The sequence below is a fragment of the Pelmatolapia mariae genome, linkage group LG3_W (assembly GCF_036321145.2).
Source record: "Pelmatolapia mariae isolate MD_Pm_ZW linkage group LG3_W, Pm_UMD_F_2, whole genome shotgun sequence".
NCBI classification, from domain to species: domain Eukaryota; kingdom Metazoa; phylum Chordata; class Actinopteri; order Cichliformes; family Cichlidae; genus Pelmatolapia; species Pelmatolapia mariae.
The window spans coordinates 54,728,803-54,748,340 of NC_086229.1; the positions used below are offsets into that span (position 1 = coordinate 54,728,803).

Sequence of the window (19,538 nt, forward strand, 5' to 3'; positions counted from 1 at the left end):
ACTCAACAGTCGGAAAGTCAGTGCTGTCAGAGATCCTGAAGTTGCATGGTAGAATAACATCTCCACCAGCAAATGCTAGAACCTGCTCCTGTTTACCATGTACAGCATATTCACCTAGGAAAAATAAATAAATATATGAATAAAGGTATTCATTTTATAGTACTTATTCATCTCTGGGTGAGGGACGAGCAGTCTAAACAGATCTGCCCTTCTCCATGGCATTCCCAAACCAACTTAATAATGTAATTACTCCAGTGATTTTCAGGTGTGTCCTCAGGAATTCTCATACCCGAATCCACCCAAAACACCCCACCTAGGAGCCATCCAGTTGTCATCATAATTACTTCAAACGGCTTCTTTGAAGGAGAAGCAGTTCAATACTCTGACTCTGAAGGCCTGAATTCCTATTCTTTCAGTCACTCAGGTATAATTTGGGCTATAACTGAGGACAAGACTAAGGTATTATATGTTCACCATGGCTGTAACAGCAGCTCTTGTGAATGTGATGTGGAGAATGTTAGAAATGGTTAATCGAAAACACAGATGAAGGGTTGTTTTCATTTCTTTCAGTTATGCAGTTAACAATCAGACAAATAATAAAATAAAGTCATGATTTTTTTTAAATGAAGCTGCTCTGCTGTGAAGTTTGAGATTTTACAAACTTATCCTATAGTGTAGCCAAGGATGGTATTGCAGTTACTTGTAATAATGAGACCTTATTTGGACTTGTTTTTTTTTTTTTGCCATACTTTTCAGTTTTCAGTTTTTTATACAAGTCAGTTTCCTACTTGCGACCAGACTGAGATATAGCATTTGCATTTGCCAATTGCTGTTTGGCTCTTTAAATTATTCAGTGTCTTGCATTTGCTTTCTTGCGCAAGAACAGTTGTTTGCTTACGCAATCTTGTGTTTTTCCTTTCTTGATATGGCAGCAGATATCATGTCATCATGATTGTCTCATCAGGCTGCACAAACGTGAGATGATTTGCAGCCACCGACTGTAAAAACTATAAAATAAAGAAGGCCTGAGCAACACTGTATCAGTCACAAATGGCAGTGCATAACCAGATGAGGTAAAAGAGATGGTTTATTGATAATGATCGAGGAATTACAAACAACCGCAAAACCAAAGACCAACTCTAGCACCTCACGCGGCAGATAAGACAGCGCTTCCTCATACTTTGAAAACCAAGCAGCATAAACAAAAGTTTAAAAAACAAATGTCCACTGCGTCAGACTGACAGCTTCATGATTTTATGGTGCGATAACTTAGTGCAACAATGCATGTAGGAGATTAAATAAATAAGATCCATTTTCACTTGTGACATAATGAAGATAATAAGATTATGATTATTATTAGTAGTAATAGCTAAACAGTAAAGCTTGGGTTTTTTACCTATAGCGCTCATTCCGACTCTGAGACTGATGGAAACTCCAGAGAATTGCAATGTAATTGTGCACATCTAGGAAATTTTCCCATGAATATACCTCAAAAGGATTTAAATCATACAAAGTATTCTAACATTTCAAGAAAAACACTTTCACAATCAAAAACATTTATTTTTAAAGAGTCTTTAATTAGCTATACTTCATTAATTTCCAGGACATTAAAAAATGCAATGCTGTACTTATTAATAGCAACCACGTCACCAGTGGATTAGTTAAGCTTGTTTAAAGTTTAAGCGACAAAAAATGTTTTCAAATAAAGATCTTACATTTCAGGAATCCCCATTTTTTTTTTAGATTTTACAGTTGTTTCTGTTAAAAGTTTTTCCATAAACAGGTGAACATTCTTTAAAAAAATTCTAAATTTCCATTAAGGGTGCTTAGAGTCCTGGATCGCTCTTGTGCCTTTGCTTTAACTACATAAAACCTAAGGCAGCTTGGCCTTTGTGACTGAAACGATACTTTGACAGTCACATTTATGGCTCAGAGTCAGATACTCAAACAACTGCCATAAAAATAATGCAGTATCATATGGCGCAATAGCAGGAATCCCTGTAAACATACAACTATTCAGAATGTCTGGACAAGGGACAAACATTGTGGTGCTGCACACTTTCTGGTTTCCTGGTTGGAGTTCTTTTGACAAATCATAGGCGCACCAAATATTCTGGGCCACCCATGAGATCCAGAAAATTTGGCTGTTACCCTTTAATCCAAGATAGCAAACTAGCATGGACTCTCAAACGACAGTAGTAAGGAATAATAGTAGCAGTAGTAAAATATTAAAATATAACAATATTGTAAGCTGCATTATTACAGTGATGATCACATGAAACAGCCGGCGGCATAAAGCAAAATCTCTGCTCCCGGAAAAATATTTGCACCTCTTACAGAAGAACAATGATTTGTATTGTTCACATAATAACCTTTTGCATACTTCCAAGGTATAAATGTGAAAACAGGTCTTAAGTTATTCCGACTCATCAGTGGAAACTATGCAATAACTTATCGCATATCCCAACACTGTGAATGCAAGAATGTATGACTCATATCTCCCTCTTATCACTCTGTGAGCCTGTAATTACTGTTATAATAGCAATAACACATTCACTTAGATGCTGTCATAGAACAGATAATTCTTTTATTTAATCTTAATTACGTTTTAAAGGATAGAAAGCAAGAAATTAAACAAAGCAAGAAAAAAATGTGAGTAATTGATTATTTGAGTCCAAAACAAAGGAAGAAGGTGGTTCAGTCTACATACAGTTTGTAATGTAATTGCATTCACATATAAACATTTTGCACTTATAAAAAGATTTAGGAAAATCCGATTAGAATCGGGGACTTTGTTGGGACACCGAGGCCAGGCCATCTGAGAGATATAATCTCTCCAGTGTGTCCTGGGACTGCCCTGAGGCCTCCTCCTGGTGGGAAGACCTCACCCAGGAGGTTTGCTTTTACACTCAGCTCTCTCTTCACCACAACAGACCGGTACAGCATCCGAATCCCTGCAGCCGCAGCACCAATCCGCCTATCGATCTCCCCTTCTCCTGTCACATGTGAACAAGACCCCGAGATACTTAAACTCCTCCAATTGGGGCAGGAACTCGTCCCTGACTGATTCTGAGACCACCCAGTTGAAAGCCTTCCGCCACTTGCTGCACCTAGAAATTCTGTCCATAAACATTATGAGCAGAATAATTTTTATATCACTCCATTTTAGGCTTTTACACTGGCTTTGTGTCAGGTTTAGATTTCAGTTTAAAACCTTGGCTCTTACTTTTATCCTTTATGGCTTTATGGGGTGAGGTCCCCACCCTTATTGTAAAACTTCTCCACCACTATTCTCCGACCTGGTTTCTTAGGTCCTTTTTTAGGCGCATCCTCGTGATTTCATGTGACCATCCGAAAATTATTGCTCCAAAACTTTGGAACAGCTTGACATATACTCTTGGCCTCCTTCACTCTGCAGGCTGACTGAAGGAGGCAGGAGAACCAGCCTAAAACTCATCTGTTCAGACAGGCTTGTGTTTTGTTTTGGTTAATGTGTATCTATCTGGACTTTGTAAAGCACTTCTTTTCTTGAAATGTTCTGCATCAGATTTTGCTTTTTTACTAAACAGAATTACTGTGATGTGACACTCTAATATGCCAAGCACAGGAAATTAGTTTTCTGGCTCCATTAAAAAGCTTCACTTGTAGTAGAAGGTTTGTACAACCAACAGCAGGACTATCATTGTCACAATAACACTAGTTTCTAGTCTAAGGAATGAAAGGTCCTACTGAGAAAAAAACAAAACAACATTGGCTGCAACGATCTTCTTGCTGTCATGTTCTCAGAATTTAAAGCTGGTAAAACGAGTTTGGCTTATTTCTTATTTAGCCTTAAACTTTGTGTTACTCAAACGTACAAATCATGGACATTTGTCTCTTTGCTTTTCCACTTAACTTCATTTGTAACCTTTTCTGTCATTACTATTGGCATGACATACATTTGCAGCTCATTTATATAGCTATAAACACATGTAATATAATGTAATATTAGCAGCTAAAGTAGTATTCCCCTCCTTACCTGTAAAAAATAGCAGCAGCCTGGCACACAGAAAAAGACGCTGATACATCACCAACGGGCAAAAGCTGAAGTTTCCCTTTAATCACTGAAACGACGTAAAAGTTCATATAAAGTGTGCACCGGTCTGAAAACAAGACGAGCCCATTAAAGACAGTACGGTAGCCAGGACGCACAGAGACACAGCCTGGAGTTCATTCATGAGGTTTCACTATCGGTGTATTGGCGGTGCGTTCAAGAACACTGCGTGTTTATAGCTACCTAATGTCCTAAACTGTCATTAAATTTTAAAAAAAAATACAGTGATAAAAGCATTTTGTGCTACCAGTTTAACTGTAACACAATGGACTAAACTTGCCAATTGATGCCTTGACTTTTTTCTTTCTTTCCGTTTATGATTGTGGGTGAACATTTTCTCCCTGCACACAAGGGCGTTCCAACCTGAATATACACATGGATAACACAAGTCACATGACAATGCATTAGGAAAACATATGAACGGGTGCAAGTGGTTATTTTTGACTGTGAATGCCCTTCAGGAAGCCTGAGGCGTACTCTTGAAGACTACCTAAAGAAATTACAAGAAACATTGCCTAAGAGCGTTCGGACTTTGTACCCATTTGTGTTTGTACTTTTCAATGTATCAGTCTTTGTCGTCAGTGTGTGCAAATTCAACAAATGCCCTACAAACTTTACAAACTACAACTTTTTAATAATAATAATAATAATAATAATAATAATAATAATGATAATAGACACAGTTGAAGACATAAAAGTAATACCAAAGACTTACATCAATATACATTATAGATATGAAAAGATATAATAAAATAAATAAACACTTAACACCTGGGTTAAGTGTTCCTGGTGCAATCATCTGACACTTAAAATCGGGGCATTGATAAAAGCATTTCTTGAATAAAAAGGAAAGTCAGGGAAATTAGCTCTGATTCATGCCAGCAGAAAGAACACTGGAATAATCAAGGCAGCAAACAAAGGCACAAATGACCTTGTGCAAAACATTAGCAAACAAGAATGATTTGGGAGTCTTTTTTTTTTTTAAGATAACAAAACATTTTTTTTTTTTTACATGAGCCACTGAAACAGAGCTCAATGTCCAATGTTTCAACTATAAAAATACAAAGATATCAATTTCCATTTGCACAGTTTATGCAAAAACATAATTGGAAATATTTTTTTTTCTCAAGCACATTAATACATAACACTATACACAAAAATGCAATAACAAGTAAAAAAAAGGCTTTAAAGTGCAAAAAGAAAGTTAGCTAAAATTATTTCGTCTATTGGAAAAGACAATCCTCTATATTAACAAAGTGTTAACAATGTTAACAAAGAACTGTTTTTTTCTCCAAACAAACAAAAAATATACAAACTAGCCCCAACTCTTAATATGAAAGTAAAAAGAAAGAGCCTTTTATATATAAGCAAAAGTATCACAAGCACCATACATCATGGTCTGGTCCCATTTTTTGACTGGTAATGCAAAAAAAAAAAGAAAAGAAAAAAAAAGAAAAGAAATAATGCTTAATATTAAAAACATTCAAAGGACAGGCCTGTACCAGTATTAAGTTAGTTTAGTTTACTAGAAACACAGGTAAACCACCAGGCTGGCTCAGTTCTTTTAAACTATGTGTCCATTTTTCTGCTTATTTGAATCCGTGCCCAGAGGCAACAGTCTAAACAGAAATGCCCGGCTCTCCTGTTCCCAACCACCTGCTGTAGTTCATCCAGGGGCAACGCTGCAGACACTGCAGCTGACTGTCAAGCCCCTACTCCATACTTCCATCACTGGTGTGAAATTTCAGTTTCTAGTTATTGCTCAGTTAAAGAGTTTCAGTCATTTAAACCAAGCGAGCACTGCCTTGCCTTATGCTTGAAATGTACAGCTTACATTTCCTTTACTTTTCATTTTTTAATAAACTTCTCTGTTCATCTTCTTCAGGTAAATTTCTCAGGAGGCTGTGACGGTTATGAAATTCAGCTAACTGTGGAAGTCCTGACGAGTGCCTACGCTGAGGATGGTAGGTGCTTTGATGGGATGAGACACTGGAGTTGATCATCTGGTGGCTACTGAGAGCAGAAGAAGGGTTGGATGCTGGTGAGTGTAGTTGTAAAATATCTGGGCTGCTGTACATACGGTGGTTTCTTTGAGATATGTGACCAGGTCCTGGAAAGCTGTTTTGCCTTTTGATGATAAGCTTTGAACCCCAGCTTTTGGGTAAGTCATCAGATTTTGGAGTTTTAAAGCTGGTTGAAGCTGAAGATAGGTTTGGATTGTACACACTGGTCAAGCTCTTGTTGTCAGGGCCGTGAGTTAAGAGTAGTTTGGAGGATTTTGAAACGTCTGCTGTGGTTGTGGAATGGCATTGGACAGTTGTTCCACTGTTGTAGGAAACAACTTTGCTGTCCTGTAGTTTTCGGGTCTCATCTTCGATAAGAAACCCAGACTGTCTTTTCATCTTTTCAATGCTGCCATTTACCGAGCTGTCTGTGCTGTTAACTCTTGTCGGGTGGAGGAGGCTATGATTTGATGTCTTTTTGTTCACTGGCTGCTTTACAATAGCTGTGTAAAATAAAATTTAAAAAGCTGAATCATCTGGTGGCAAATAGAATTCAAATTGAATAGATGGCTATAAGAAAATTATCCAACCTTTCACTTGATTTATGACTTCAGTAAAACAAAAAAATATGATTACTGTACAGACAAAGGAACTCCAAGAAATACACAGATCAGGCAAAACAATATGATCACCCATTGAATATTGTTTTGGTCCCTTTTTCGCTGTCAAAACATCAAGAAGTTAGCAAAACGTCTTTCAAGTCGTGTAAGTTGTGAAGTTGTTCCTCCATGGCCTGGACTTATTCGTCCAAACACATGTCACAGACGAACAGATTGGATTGAGCTTCATAAACCATTCATGATCCGTTTTTGCTTTATTACGTTGTGTATTATGTTGCTAAAAGGTTCAGGGAACCGTTTCCATGAAAGGGGTACATGGTCTGCAAAAACAATGCTTAGGTAGGTGGTACGTATCAAAGTAATACCCACATTGATTGCAGGAGCAATAATTTTCCAGCAGAACAGTATGACAGCATCTGCTGGCTTGCCTTTACCAAAAGTACATTGTGGTACCAGGTGTTTCCCAAGTAAGCAACTCAACACATCGTTGGTGCTTTCAGTGGTGGACATGGGTCAACATGGGCACCCTGAGTGGTCTACAGCTATTCAGCCCCATATCCAACAAACTGTAATGCACCTGTATTCAGATGTATGTATTCATACACCTTTTATCAGAAACAACAGTAACTTATTCTTTAATTTGAGCTCCAGTAGCTCGTCTGTTGGATTGGACCACACATCCATCAGTGAGCCTTGGCTCACCATGAACTTGTTGATGCTCTGACTTAGTCATCTAGCCATCACAATTTAGGCCCAAATTAACTTGCTCAAATGCTTATGCTTACCAGTTGTTCCTGCTTCTAACATTATGTTTGAGGACAAAATGTTCACTTGGCTCCCTAATATATCCCACCCACTTACTGGTGCCATGTCAGTGATCATTAATGTCATGCCTGATCAGTGTATACTATTGAGTCAGTCACAAAACTCCTGAGTTTCCTTACACACATGCAATTCTGTCTTTGTGTTCTCTATGTAAACAGCAACTACATTTTCTTCATCCTTAAAACAACAACAATGATAAAAAACAAAATAAAACACCAAAACCACTTTGCTGTCATTTCAAAATGTTTCTCAACTGCTCACTGGCAGTCTATATCAATAGCCCTTGCTTTGCATTTTTTTGTATAATTCAGAACTGTGACTTACCACATCTGAAGCATTTTTTGCATGAAAGGGCAATGAATCCAGCTGCAACTAAGAAAAACAGTCCTGTTCCTCCAATGGCGATGGCAATAGTGTGAGGATCAGACTTCATGCAGACACCTGAAATGACATAACATTGTGTTGACATATGAACAGATAATTCATATTATACTTAATATAAAATACCATATATCTACAAGTTTTTCTTCAAGTCTAATGAGTCCTTATTGGTAGGAAATAAACACCCAGTGCCCTGGCAGGTTTCTTTATCAGGCTACTAGATTGGGACAGTGACACGTGCTAAACTGTACTGCCAACAAACTCAACAGGACTCCAGACAATGTCAAGAACAGAGGCGATATGCAAACTGGCAAGCATGTGGTGCAAAGGCCGTACATAGGCTGTATTGGAATAAAGATATCATTTGTTATCATGATCTCCAAGCAGCACAGTGGCACTGTTGCCTCACAGCAAGGGTTCAGTTCCACCATCAGGCCGGGGTCTTTCTGTGGGGAGTTTGCATGTTCTCCCTGTGTTTGTGGGTTCTCTCTAGGTAATCCGGCTTTCTCCCACCATCCAAAGACATGCAGTTAGTGGGGATAGATTAACTGGAAACACTAAATTGCCCATAGGTGCGAATGTGGGAGTAAATGTGAGTGCGAATAGTTGTCTTTGTCTATGTGTTAGCCCTGCGACAGACTGGCGACCCTGTACCCTGCCTCTCGCCCTAAGACAGCTGGGATAGGGTCCAGGCCCGCCCCCCCGGGACCCTGAAAAGGATAAGCGGAAGAGAATGGATGGATGGATGGATGGATGGATGGATCGGTCTCTAAGTATAGATATTTTGGCTAGAACTACATTATCAATCATAGGTGTGTTCTGCGGTGCCGCTGCAGGGAAGGCAGACGCACCTGTGCATCGCAATCACATCTTGCCACTTAGAATCTATGTAGGGTCCTATGTTTGGGGTTCTTTGTTGATGTGTGTGGCTGGCTGCCAGCCACACACAGCAGCAGAGCTGCAGCCAAGCGTGTACAGCAAGCATGACAGAGATAATAAAAGATGCTGCAAAGCATGAGGGTACACCCAAGTCTGGTGTGGATTTCTTACAGCTTAAAATAAAGACAACAGCGGGTTAGGGTGTCAATCCTTGTGTAGTGACATGTGGAAAGCAACACCAGAGCAAATGGTTAACATAGTGGTCATCTGATAAAACTCCACACACGGTAATTTATAGAAATCCCAATAAAACCTACACATATACCCCAAATAGATAGCAAATGCATTAAAAAAATGTGAATATGGGTTTTTGAATGCACACATGAAGATCTGGCATACCTGGTATGAGGATCTTTGTTTCCCTGGTCTGGTTAAACTCTGGTTGATGAACTCTGCAGGTGACACTGTTTGACGAATACACAGTTTATAACTCACATCATTAGTGTTATATAAGTGAAAATCTAATTTTACAGTTAGTTGGTTAAACATAATCTGCAGTATTGTGCAAAAGTCTTGAGCCAGTTTACGTGCAATAAATCACTGCACTTTTTCCCCTCTAAAGAATTATATGGGGGAAAAGTGCAGTGACTTATTGAAAAGTACAAACACAAATGGGCACACAGTCTGAACTCTCTTAGGCAATGTTTCTTGTAATGTCTTTAGGTAGTCTTCAAGAATACGTCTCAGGCTTCCTGAAGGTCATTGAAAGCTCTTCTTTGGATGTTTATTTTGTTTTCTGTCATGATGATCTCACAGTGTGAATATAGAGGTCCTGGCTCTCAGGAGGCCAGTCCATGGCTGATAGGGTTACACTGCATGAGAACTACTCCTGACAATTACTTAATGAGATTAGAAAGAGAAACAATGAGTTATGACGCTGTGTTTTCCTGTTGTCCTATCAGAATATAAAGAGAGCGATTCAAGACTTTTGCACAGTACTGTAAAAAAAATAAAAAATAATAATTGGATAAGCATTTTTTTAATGTCTAAAAAAATATTTATAACCTGCTGGTAGCTCTTTGCAGAGTGGCTCTTCGTGTCACAGTGAAACATCCACGGGCATCTTGTTCTCCTTTGGGGTTTTCCCCATAGATGTTGTTTCCATTGTCATCCAGAAATGCTACCTGAGGCTCTGGCAGCCAGCAGTTTGCTTCACAATGCAGAGTTATGTCACCACCCTCCGCTGAAATCACTGAAAGCTTTGGCTCAGAAACAGCCACTGGAAAATAACAAAACCAGAAGGTGTGACCATTAAATCTGCCATCCCACGCACCTGTCCTTATTTCTGATAAACCTGTTATTGTTTTTATGTTAAAGTGACATCAATGACGTCTAACCCACACTTTATAACACTCTTGGCTTCTGAAGAAGAATGAAAGACACTCTAAGTGATACACACAGACAATACAAACCGCTCTTACACAATTAAATTAAACTATTTATAGACAGTGTCAAATCACAACAGCAGTTGCCTCAGAGCGATTTAAATTGTAAGGTCACGACCCTATGATAATTATATGGAGCTGTGCTTTTTATAAAGTAAACAACTTTTCTAAAGCTTCTTGAAATTGGGTGTTTAAGTAGATGAGTAGTGTCTCCTCCTCTAAAAAGACTTTGGTTCCTGAAAGTCTGTTCCTCGGATGAAAGAAAGATTATCTCGTGTGAACCAATCCTTAATCATGGCAACTTTTACAGGACTTTAAATCTTACATTGGTCAAATATTAGGTCAAATTTGTAACAATAACAGAATTTTATCAACTACCCTTGGCAGAGGTTTGGTGATGCAATGGTTGCTTGTTTAAGGTCTAATGACTGTGACTCAACTTCAGGGATTTAATGGAGACACGAATGAAACAAGAATTTCAAGAAATGCAATAGTTTCATTTCCTGTTTTTCATTATTGGCAGTGGCAGCTTGATTTAATGTCCACATTTGGTCTAAATCACATTTAAACAGAGAGACATGAAACCAAATGAGGACACACCGGATGTGTTCTTCCGGACCAGCCCACAGGTGGGCGATTGCTACATGAGCAATGAGGCTAATGATCAACCAGTTCAACCTGTTATGAAACACCCAACTATTAAAAATAAAAGAAAAAAAAAGAGTCAGATGTGTACACACACTGAACTCAAAGAACATTCCTGTGGATGAAGCGATTGTTTGTACTTTGAGCTTCAGAAATGACTCAGAAAACAGTCACATATTTTAACCCACTAGGATTAAATGTTATGTACACAATGTATTACTTAAAGAGCAAAGTGGAATTGATTCTCAGTGTAGTTCATGACTGCTACTATATTTACAGCCCATACTCAGGATACTTGCCACTAAAGTGTGATATATAGCTGAAAGTAGTGGCTTGTTGTGTATTTAAATAATCTCTGTTCTGTTCTGTTCCTTCCATTTGGAAATCTGTTTAAAGTTTCCTTTTTTTGGACCTATTATGCTATGTTTTTATCTTTGAACTCAACTAGAGCAGCTTTGTATATGTCACAGTCAAAATATGCCCTACTCGTCTTTTATTGGTCGTTGGTGCACCTCTTCTGTTCAGCTCCACTGTCTAAAAGAAGCCAGTTCCCCTGTTTCCTATGCTTTCTTCTGTTTGACCTCCATAAACAGAATATTTGAACAGAAGGAAAGTTTGCTCTAGCAAGATAGTGGCTAACTTTATCAACCAAAAAAGCTTGATGCTCATCAAGACTCATTTAACTTTGAAGTAGTTGTAGACTGTTGAAAACTAAAGGCTGAAATGTGAGACGTTTTACAAGTGTGTGGATTTATGGACGTATCATTGATTTTTATTCAGTTGGTATACGACCCGAAGAACGGCTTCAGAGTTTTTGGTATAATTAATAGCTCAATTGTTTGTTCAAAAGGAAAATCAAATAGATAGAAAATGAAATGAGACACAGATGAAGAAAAGAAGCAGCTCACAGATACTGTCTATGTTTAAAGCCAAGAGCTCTGTGCTGTTAGGGGTAGGGTCAGCTTATATCAAGGACCACCATCTAACCTAGCATAAATTTTGTGGAGCATGGTTTTTCCTCCTGTAATTCAAAATTGTGCCCCTTCGAGCTCTGACTCTAAAGTAAAACCCAGATCCTGATCGCATATTAAATGAATTTAGCTGAATTGGACAAGGACCCAACATTTAAGTGGGTGGATCACACTTAGGCAATTCAATGGTGAATTCTTTGTGTGAAAATGAACATGAGTGGACATACCCACATCCAGCTCCACTGTTGTAACCTTCCTGGCGACATTTTTCTGGAATGTGAGGCATTGGTACTTTCCAGTATCAGAAACCTGCACATTGGAGATCCGTAATGAGATGTTTCCATCTTTGAGCTCTTTCATGATCAGGCTTGTCCTGTACTCGAAGGCTGGATTCTTCATCTCGTAGGTCTCACAACCATCCCGGTACAAGAAGACAACATTTGGCTTCAAGCCTTCCTTGGACCACTCAACAGTCGGAAAGTCTTTGTTGTCAGAGATATTAAAACTGCACGGTAGAATAACATCTCCACCAGCAAAGGCAAGAACCTGCAGTGGCTGATCCTGAGCAGAGGATCCACCTAGAAAAAACAAACAAACAGACAAACAAACAAAAAAGAAACACAAAAAGGATAAACAACCATATTAAAATGATAAAAAATGAAGTTATTGAAGTAGACATTAAAAAATGTGAGTAAAACTTTAACAGAAGGTATTCAATGCCTCCAGGTGGATTGATTCCTGTACGTTATTTTATGTGTAATAGGTGAAGAGAGCACTGAGCTAGAAGCCAGACTCTGCAGTTTACTAGTCTTTTTCAAATACTGATCAATACTCTGAGTATTGACCAGCAGGATTACAGTTACATTACAGAGACAATCAAGTCTATCCCATATATTTTTAATGCCACATTAAAGCTATAAGGGCATACATCTGTAACAAAAGTATGACATCCAGAAGAGAAAGCCCCTTTTTGAAGGAAAAAAAAATATTCTGACACATTAAACTGTTTTTTTGTTTCTTCGTTTGTTTTTGTGGCTTTGTTGATTTATTTTTCCTCTTATCCAGGTTTGGCCATCTTATCTTATTTGAAATTAAAGCAAATTACCACCCAAAGAGCCCAACAGAAAAAAAGCTGCAAGACTGACAAGGATGTTTTGTTTCTGAGGACTTTAAGCGCCACAATCAGCTGCCTGCACTTATTATCTTTTTCACCTGCATAACATTGCAGCAGTACTTTCCTGTGACGCAACAATGGCGGCTTAGTCACTCAAATATTCTCTCATCCAATTAATCATGAACTTCTGAATGCACTGCATTTCGGATGGCATTTATTTTTAAATGCATAGTATTTGGTTAATGATACAACTATTGGCACGAGTCCATCTATTGAGGTTTGCACGTTTTTCCTGGTTGGTTCAGCGTGATAAAGATATTGGCCAGTGATGAAAACACAGGTTGAATTAGAACAACACTTTTCCACTGCTTGACATAAAAGGAAAAGAATAGTTCATGAGGTAAGCTGGGGAAGTCTACAACCTGTAAGATGTATAGTTTGTGCATACATGAAAATGTCCCACACTGTCTCACGCATACTCTATGTCCCACACTTTGTTAGGACACAGATAATTGTGACATTTACATAAGCAAGATGCATAGAAACACACTTTGTTAGGTACACCAGTTCAACTGCATGTCAGTGCAAATATCTATTCTGTCACGGTCCGGGGTCCTGTGTCTGTGGAATGCGCGGATGGCCACACCCCCCGGGTTAGGCCATCCTCGGCACACCTGCTCTCCATCGCTGTGATTACAGGAGAAGCTACTTCACCCGGCGCTGACGGATGCTCCATGCCAGTCCGTAATCACATCACAAGTGGTAACTAGGCTCCCATGAATGCGCGTATCACTTCTGGTTGGAACTGTGTCTAATCTGCCTACTTATGTCCAGGTTTCGATTCGGCGTTCAGCGTTTGTCGCCTGCCTGTCCTCCCTCTCTCTGTCCCCCTCTCTCTGTACATCACCTGGCTCTTCCACTAGCTCCACAGGACTTTCTGCTCACGGACTGCCACTCTACCCTCCCGAGCTCCCACGGTCCCGCTCTATCGTAAGCCCGCGACTCCCCGCTAAGTTCTGATGTGTTTTCCTGCTTCCCGGCTTCCTAGTAATCTTCTCCCCTTTTTCTTGCAGCCTTCCACGGTCCCGATTCCGGCTTCCTCGTGTCGTTTCCTCCCCGGGTTTTTCAGTTCCTCGTTTTGCTCTCTAGGTTTCCCGGGTCGCCTTTAGTTATAGTAATAAAGTGCCTTTTCTGTTAGCGCTGAGTCTGCGTTTGGATCCTTTTGTGCACACGCGCCGTGGCGCATGACATATTCACACAAATCACATGGCAGCAACTCATTAAGACATGCAGACATGGTTAAGACAACCTGGTGATGTTGAAACTGAGCATCAGAAACTTTGAACATGGTCCACATTTGATTCAGGCATGCAGTGTGTGCATCTTTAACAATTAAGATTAAATGATTGCACCTCATTGCTGTTAACACTTATGTTTGTGTTTTTCTCTTTCAAGCCCCCCAAATTCACTCTGCACTGGACTGTGGCATGTTTAATTGACATATCAGTTATTTTCTCTTCCTCTCTTGTCCATTTATAGATGCATTATATTAGTATTGATTTGGGGTTACTTTTAAATGCATTATGGTTTTGTTTTTTCAAACTTTGTGAGTAATTACATTAAATAACCATAATTTCAGCACTGGTTAAAAATACTATGACTACAATGTCTGTAGTAATTATACAGCACTACTACAGAATGTATAATATGAAATCCTGTCTATAATTTTGAAAACAACATTTTGTTCTTTTATTCCGAAAATCTTAACAACGTCCTGAGATCACTGCAGATTTGAAGCTTGACCTAAGGACGCCGAGTTTTTATTTTTCAGCTAACTGGTTTGGCATGATTTACAGAGGTAACGGCAGCAGGTGAAGTTTAAACAAACACTTTCTCGCACTAGTGGAAGACAAACAATCGCAGTATTGCTTGGATTTCTGTGGTACGTGCAATGAAAGGTCCTGCTGAGAGAAAAGCTTGCGCTGTTAAGTATCCTGTTGACGGCCAGGAATCACGGTTCACCGCTTGAAAAAAGTTAATTTAAAGAAATCCTGGAAACAAAAAAACAACAACAACCTGTTGGCTCCTGTGATCTTTATTCTGATAACAGCGATGCATGACATTTTCATGACAAAGTATACTTTGTCATGAAAATGCGTTTTGCAGTTAACCGACCTTTTAATGTTGCCTTTCAGTAAAATCCCTAACGTTCTTTGGCACTTCTCATTTACTTTTCTCTTTGACTGAACGTGAATTGAATCGTTGTTCTAAACAAAATCAGCTTAACCCAGCTCTCTTTCTTACCCATATAGGATGACAGCAGACTGGCAACCACGAAAAGACGACGATACATCCCTAAATGACCAAAGACGTTTCCCCTCTATTACTGAAGAACCACATTAAATGTTTCGGAAGTTATCATTCTCTCTGCAGACACCAGAAGCCTTTCAGATCAGTGTGATCAGACACACCGACTGACATTCACAACCTCAGACTTTTGATCTTGGTTTGGCGGTGGGCGGAGCCGCACTTACGCTGTTTCTCACCTGCTGACACACTGGCCGTTTATCAATGCCCAAGTACGCGAGTACGTACCATGTCTTTCCCACACGTGGGAAATATTTGGGTAATGTAAGAAAGTACAAGTTTTAGAGCAACAAAAGTTAAAAAAAAAAAACACAATAGGTTAGATTATTATTATTTCCAGTTTGGTCTAATTTTATATAAACTTCTAATTCTTTGTAAACTGTAAGAGGTTTGACAGTAACTGTGTCTTTGCAACATTGTCAGGAATGCTCGCTTTACTCTGCTGTTTCCTTTTCCTCCTCAGGGCAGCCTTTCATTGTCGTTCCATTGCGAGCAGTCATGGCCACAGTTGGGGAAGAGGTTGTTTTGCCGTGCCACATTAAACCAGAAATGGATGCTAATGGGATGAGGCTGGAGTGGGCAAGACCTGACCTAACACCCGGGTTTGTTTATGAGTGGGCAGACCAAAAAGGAACACGTGGAAAACAAACAGCCGTCGTACAGAGGAAGGACATCAGTGGTTAAGGAAAAACTGGAACATGGAGACATTTCACTGAAAATCTCAAATGTGACCATCTCTGACGAGGGAATATACAGATGCCTTGTTCCACAAGTGGGTCAAGAGGCCTTCATTAAACTCATTGTTGGTAAGTAAATGCACGTTATATTATTTTTTATGTCCTTTCGTTATGTATTAATGTGTTTTTAAAGTACTTTGAGTGCTCAATTTGAGTCGAAAAATCTTATGTAACTGAAAGAAAAGAATGGAGACACTGGCTTCTTGTTCTCATTGAAACATTACAAACTACTTCAGATCAAGTTATCCTTTAGATTCATGGGACTGAATCCCTGCATGGAGTAGAAGGATTTTTCAGCCTTGAGGGAAGATAGCTTGGGACCCTCTTGTTAATATGTATAACATGACTCGGGATATGTCATTAACTTCGAGAGGTCTAATTCTCCAGCATTGATGAGCTTAACCATATCTCAAACCCAAACCATAAGTTTTGTCAAAAAAGCAAAAATGAAAATAAGAGGTTAATTTATTTATTGCCCCTTAATAAGTGAATACATTAATGGTTAGCATGCTGTTGCAGTGATACCTCACAGTAGCGTTTTGGGTATTAGCTCTGATGGGTTTGACTGGTGTTTTCAGTGTGGCGTTTACATGTTTTTCCCACAACTGTGTGGGTTCTCTCCCAGTACTCCCACCTCCTCCCACAGTCCAAAGACATGCAGTTAGGGGGGTCAGGTTAACTGGCAATTCAAAATTGTCTGTAGGCATGAATGCTTTTTGACTTTATGTGTTAACCTTTCAGCAGATTAGCGAACTATCCAGGGTGTACCGTGTAAAAATGCAATAATATTTGCTTCAAAATGCAACACTATGATAGTAATTTGCTTTCATATTGACTAACTTGTATAATTAAATTAAGTGAATATATGTCTCTTTGGTTATTTTAGCAAAGGTTGTTCCATCGATTCATTTTCTTCTGCTTATCCAGTTCACTTCTAAATTTCTAGTCTATACTAAGCTCCAGGTCACACTGATACCTTTTACAAAAATAATCAACCAATAACTGGCTCTGTGAATTTAAAGTATCTCTCCTGGTTTTGGTTTTCTTTTCCTTTTTTAGGTGCTGTCTCCTTTCCTACAGTCACTGTAATAAGCAAAACCAGCAGCAGGGTGGTGTTACAGTGTGAGTCTGCAGGCTGGTATCCAGAGCCTGAGCTGCTGTGGTTGGACGGTGAGGGAAACCTCCTCTCTGCTGGACCTACAGAGACCCTCAGAGGTCCTGATGACCTCTATACTGTCAGCAGCAGAGTGACTGTGGAGAAGAGACACAGCAACAACATCACCTGCAGAGTCCAACAGAGGAACACCAACCAGAGCAGAGAGACACACATACATGTTCCAGGTAGATTTTATTATGAAATGCTTCATATGCTATATGTGAAACTACTGTGGTTAATAATGTTACATGATATCTTCCAGTCCCATCCTGGTATTTGAAGTTGGTCTTGGTTCCGGGCTTACTTGCTGTGTTTCTTAGTGTTCTATTGAGCATTCACAGATGGCGAGTAAGGTAAACATCTCTCTTTTTTTCCATTTTAAAATAGTGTTTTTGTCATTACAAGAACATGAAACTGTCTCTACTGAGATCTGAGAAAACATGGCAAGCATGTCAACAATGTGCCATGACCCTAAACTTCTTTTTTCATTTATGAAGAATCAGAATAAAACCAGTTCCAAATCAGGGGAAAATACTTTAAAAAGTGGGATAAACTAAGTCAATATTCAAACACAAGTGACAAAACCGGGTTTTTCAGTTCCTCGTTTTGCTCTCTAGGTTTCCCGGGTCGCCTTTAGTTATAGTAATAAAGTGCCTTTTCTGTTAGCGCTGAGTCTGCGTTTGGATCCTTTTGTGCACACGCGCCGTGGCGCATGACATATTCACACAAATCACATGGCAGCAACTCATTAAGACATGCAGACATGGTTAAGACAACCTGGTGATGTTGAAACTGAGCATCAGAAACTTTGAACATGGTCCACATTTGATTCAGGCATGCAGTGTGTGCATCTTTAACAATTAAGATTAAATGATTGCACCTCATTGCTGTTAACACTTATGTTTGTGTTTTTCTCTTTCAAGCCCCCCAAATTCACTCTGCACTGGACTGTGGCATGTTTAATTGACATATCAGTTATTTTCTCTTCCTCTCTTGTCCATTTATAGATGCATTATATTAGTATTGATTTGGGGTTACTTTTAAATGCATTATGGTTTTGTTTTTTCAAACTTTGTGAGTAATTACATTAAATAACCATAATTTCAGCACTGGTTAAAAATACTATGACTACAATGTCTGTAGTAATTATACAGCACTACTACAGAATGTATAATATGAAATCCTGTCTATAATTTTGAAAACAACATTTTGTTCTTTTATTCCGAAAATCTTAACAACGTCCTGAGATCACTGCAGATTTGAAGCTTGACCTAAGGACGCCGAGTTTTTATTTTTCAGCTAACTGGTTTGGCATGATTTACAGAGGTAACGGCAGCAGGTGAAGTTTAAACAAACACTTTCTCGCACTAGTGGAAGACAAACAATCGCAGTATTGCTTGGATTTCTGTGGTACGTGCAATGAAAGGTCCTGCTGAGAGAAAAGCTTGCGCTGTTAAGTATCCTGTTGACGGCCAGGAATCACGGTTCACCGCTTGAAAAAAGTTAATTTAAAGAAATCCTGGAAACAAAAAAACAACAACAACCTGTTGGCTCCTGTGATCTTTATTCTGATAACAGCGATGCATGACATTTTCATGACAAAGTATACTTTGTCATGAAAATGCGTTTTGCAGTTAACCGACCTTTTAATGTTGCCTTTCAGTAAAATCCCTAACGTTCTTTGGCACTTCTCATTTACTTTTCTCTTTGACTGAACGTGAATTGAATCGTTGTTCTAAACAAAATCAGCTTAACCCAGCTCTCTTTCTTACCCATATAGGATGACAGCAGACTGGCAACCACGAAAAGACGACGATACATCCCTAAATGACCAAAGACGTTTCCCCTCTATTACTGAAGAACCAAATTAAATGTTTCGGAAGTTATCATTCTCTCTGCAGACACCAGAAGCCTTTCAGATCAGTGTGATCAGACACACCGACTGACATTCACAACCTCAGACTTTTGATCTTGGTTTGGCGGTGGGCGGAGCCGCACTTACGCTGTTTCTCACCTGCTGACACACTGGCCGTTTATCAATGCCCAAGTACGCGAGTACGTACTCGCGTTCTCGGTGAGTACGTACCCGCCGAGAACGCACGGGAGTACGTACCCGCCGAGAACGCGAGCACGGACTCGTGGGCCGTTTCTCAATTCTCAAGTACGCGAGCACGGAGTCGTGATTTGTACAGTCGGAACACCAGCGTACGTGATGATGTCACAGGTCCGGAGTTTCTACTGTCGTCCCCTCTTAATTTAACTGTGAGTAACATGTTATGAAGCTTAACTTTAATCACAGCCA

The 19,538-nt window shown here is 39.3% G+C and overlaps 1 pseudogene; it reads left to right on the forward strand.

Moving 5' to 3' along the window:
• Nucleotides 1-15,547: 15,547 nt before the first annotated feature.
• Nucleotides 15,548-18,179, forward strand: LOC134623771 (butyrophilin subfamily 2 member A2-like; annotated as a pseudogene).
• Nucleotides 18,180-19,538: the final 1,359 nt, after the last annotated feature.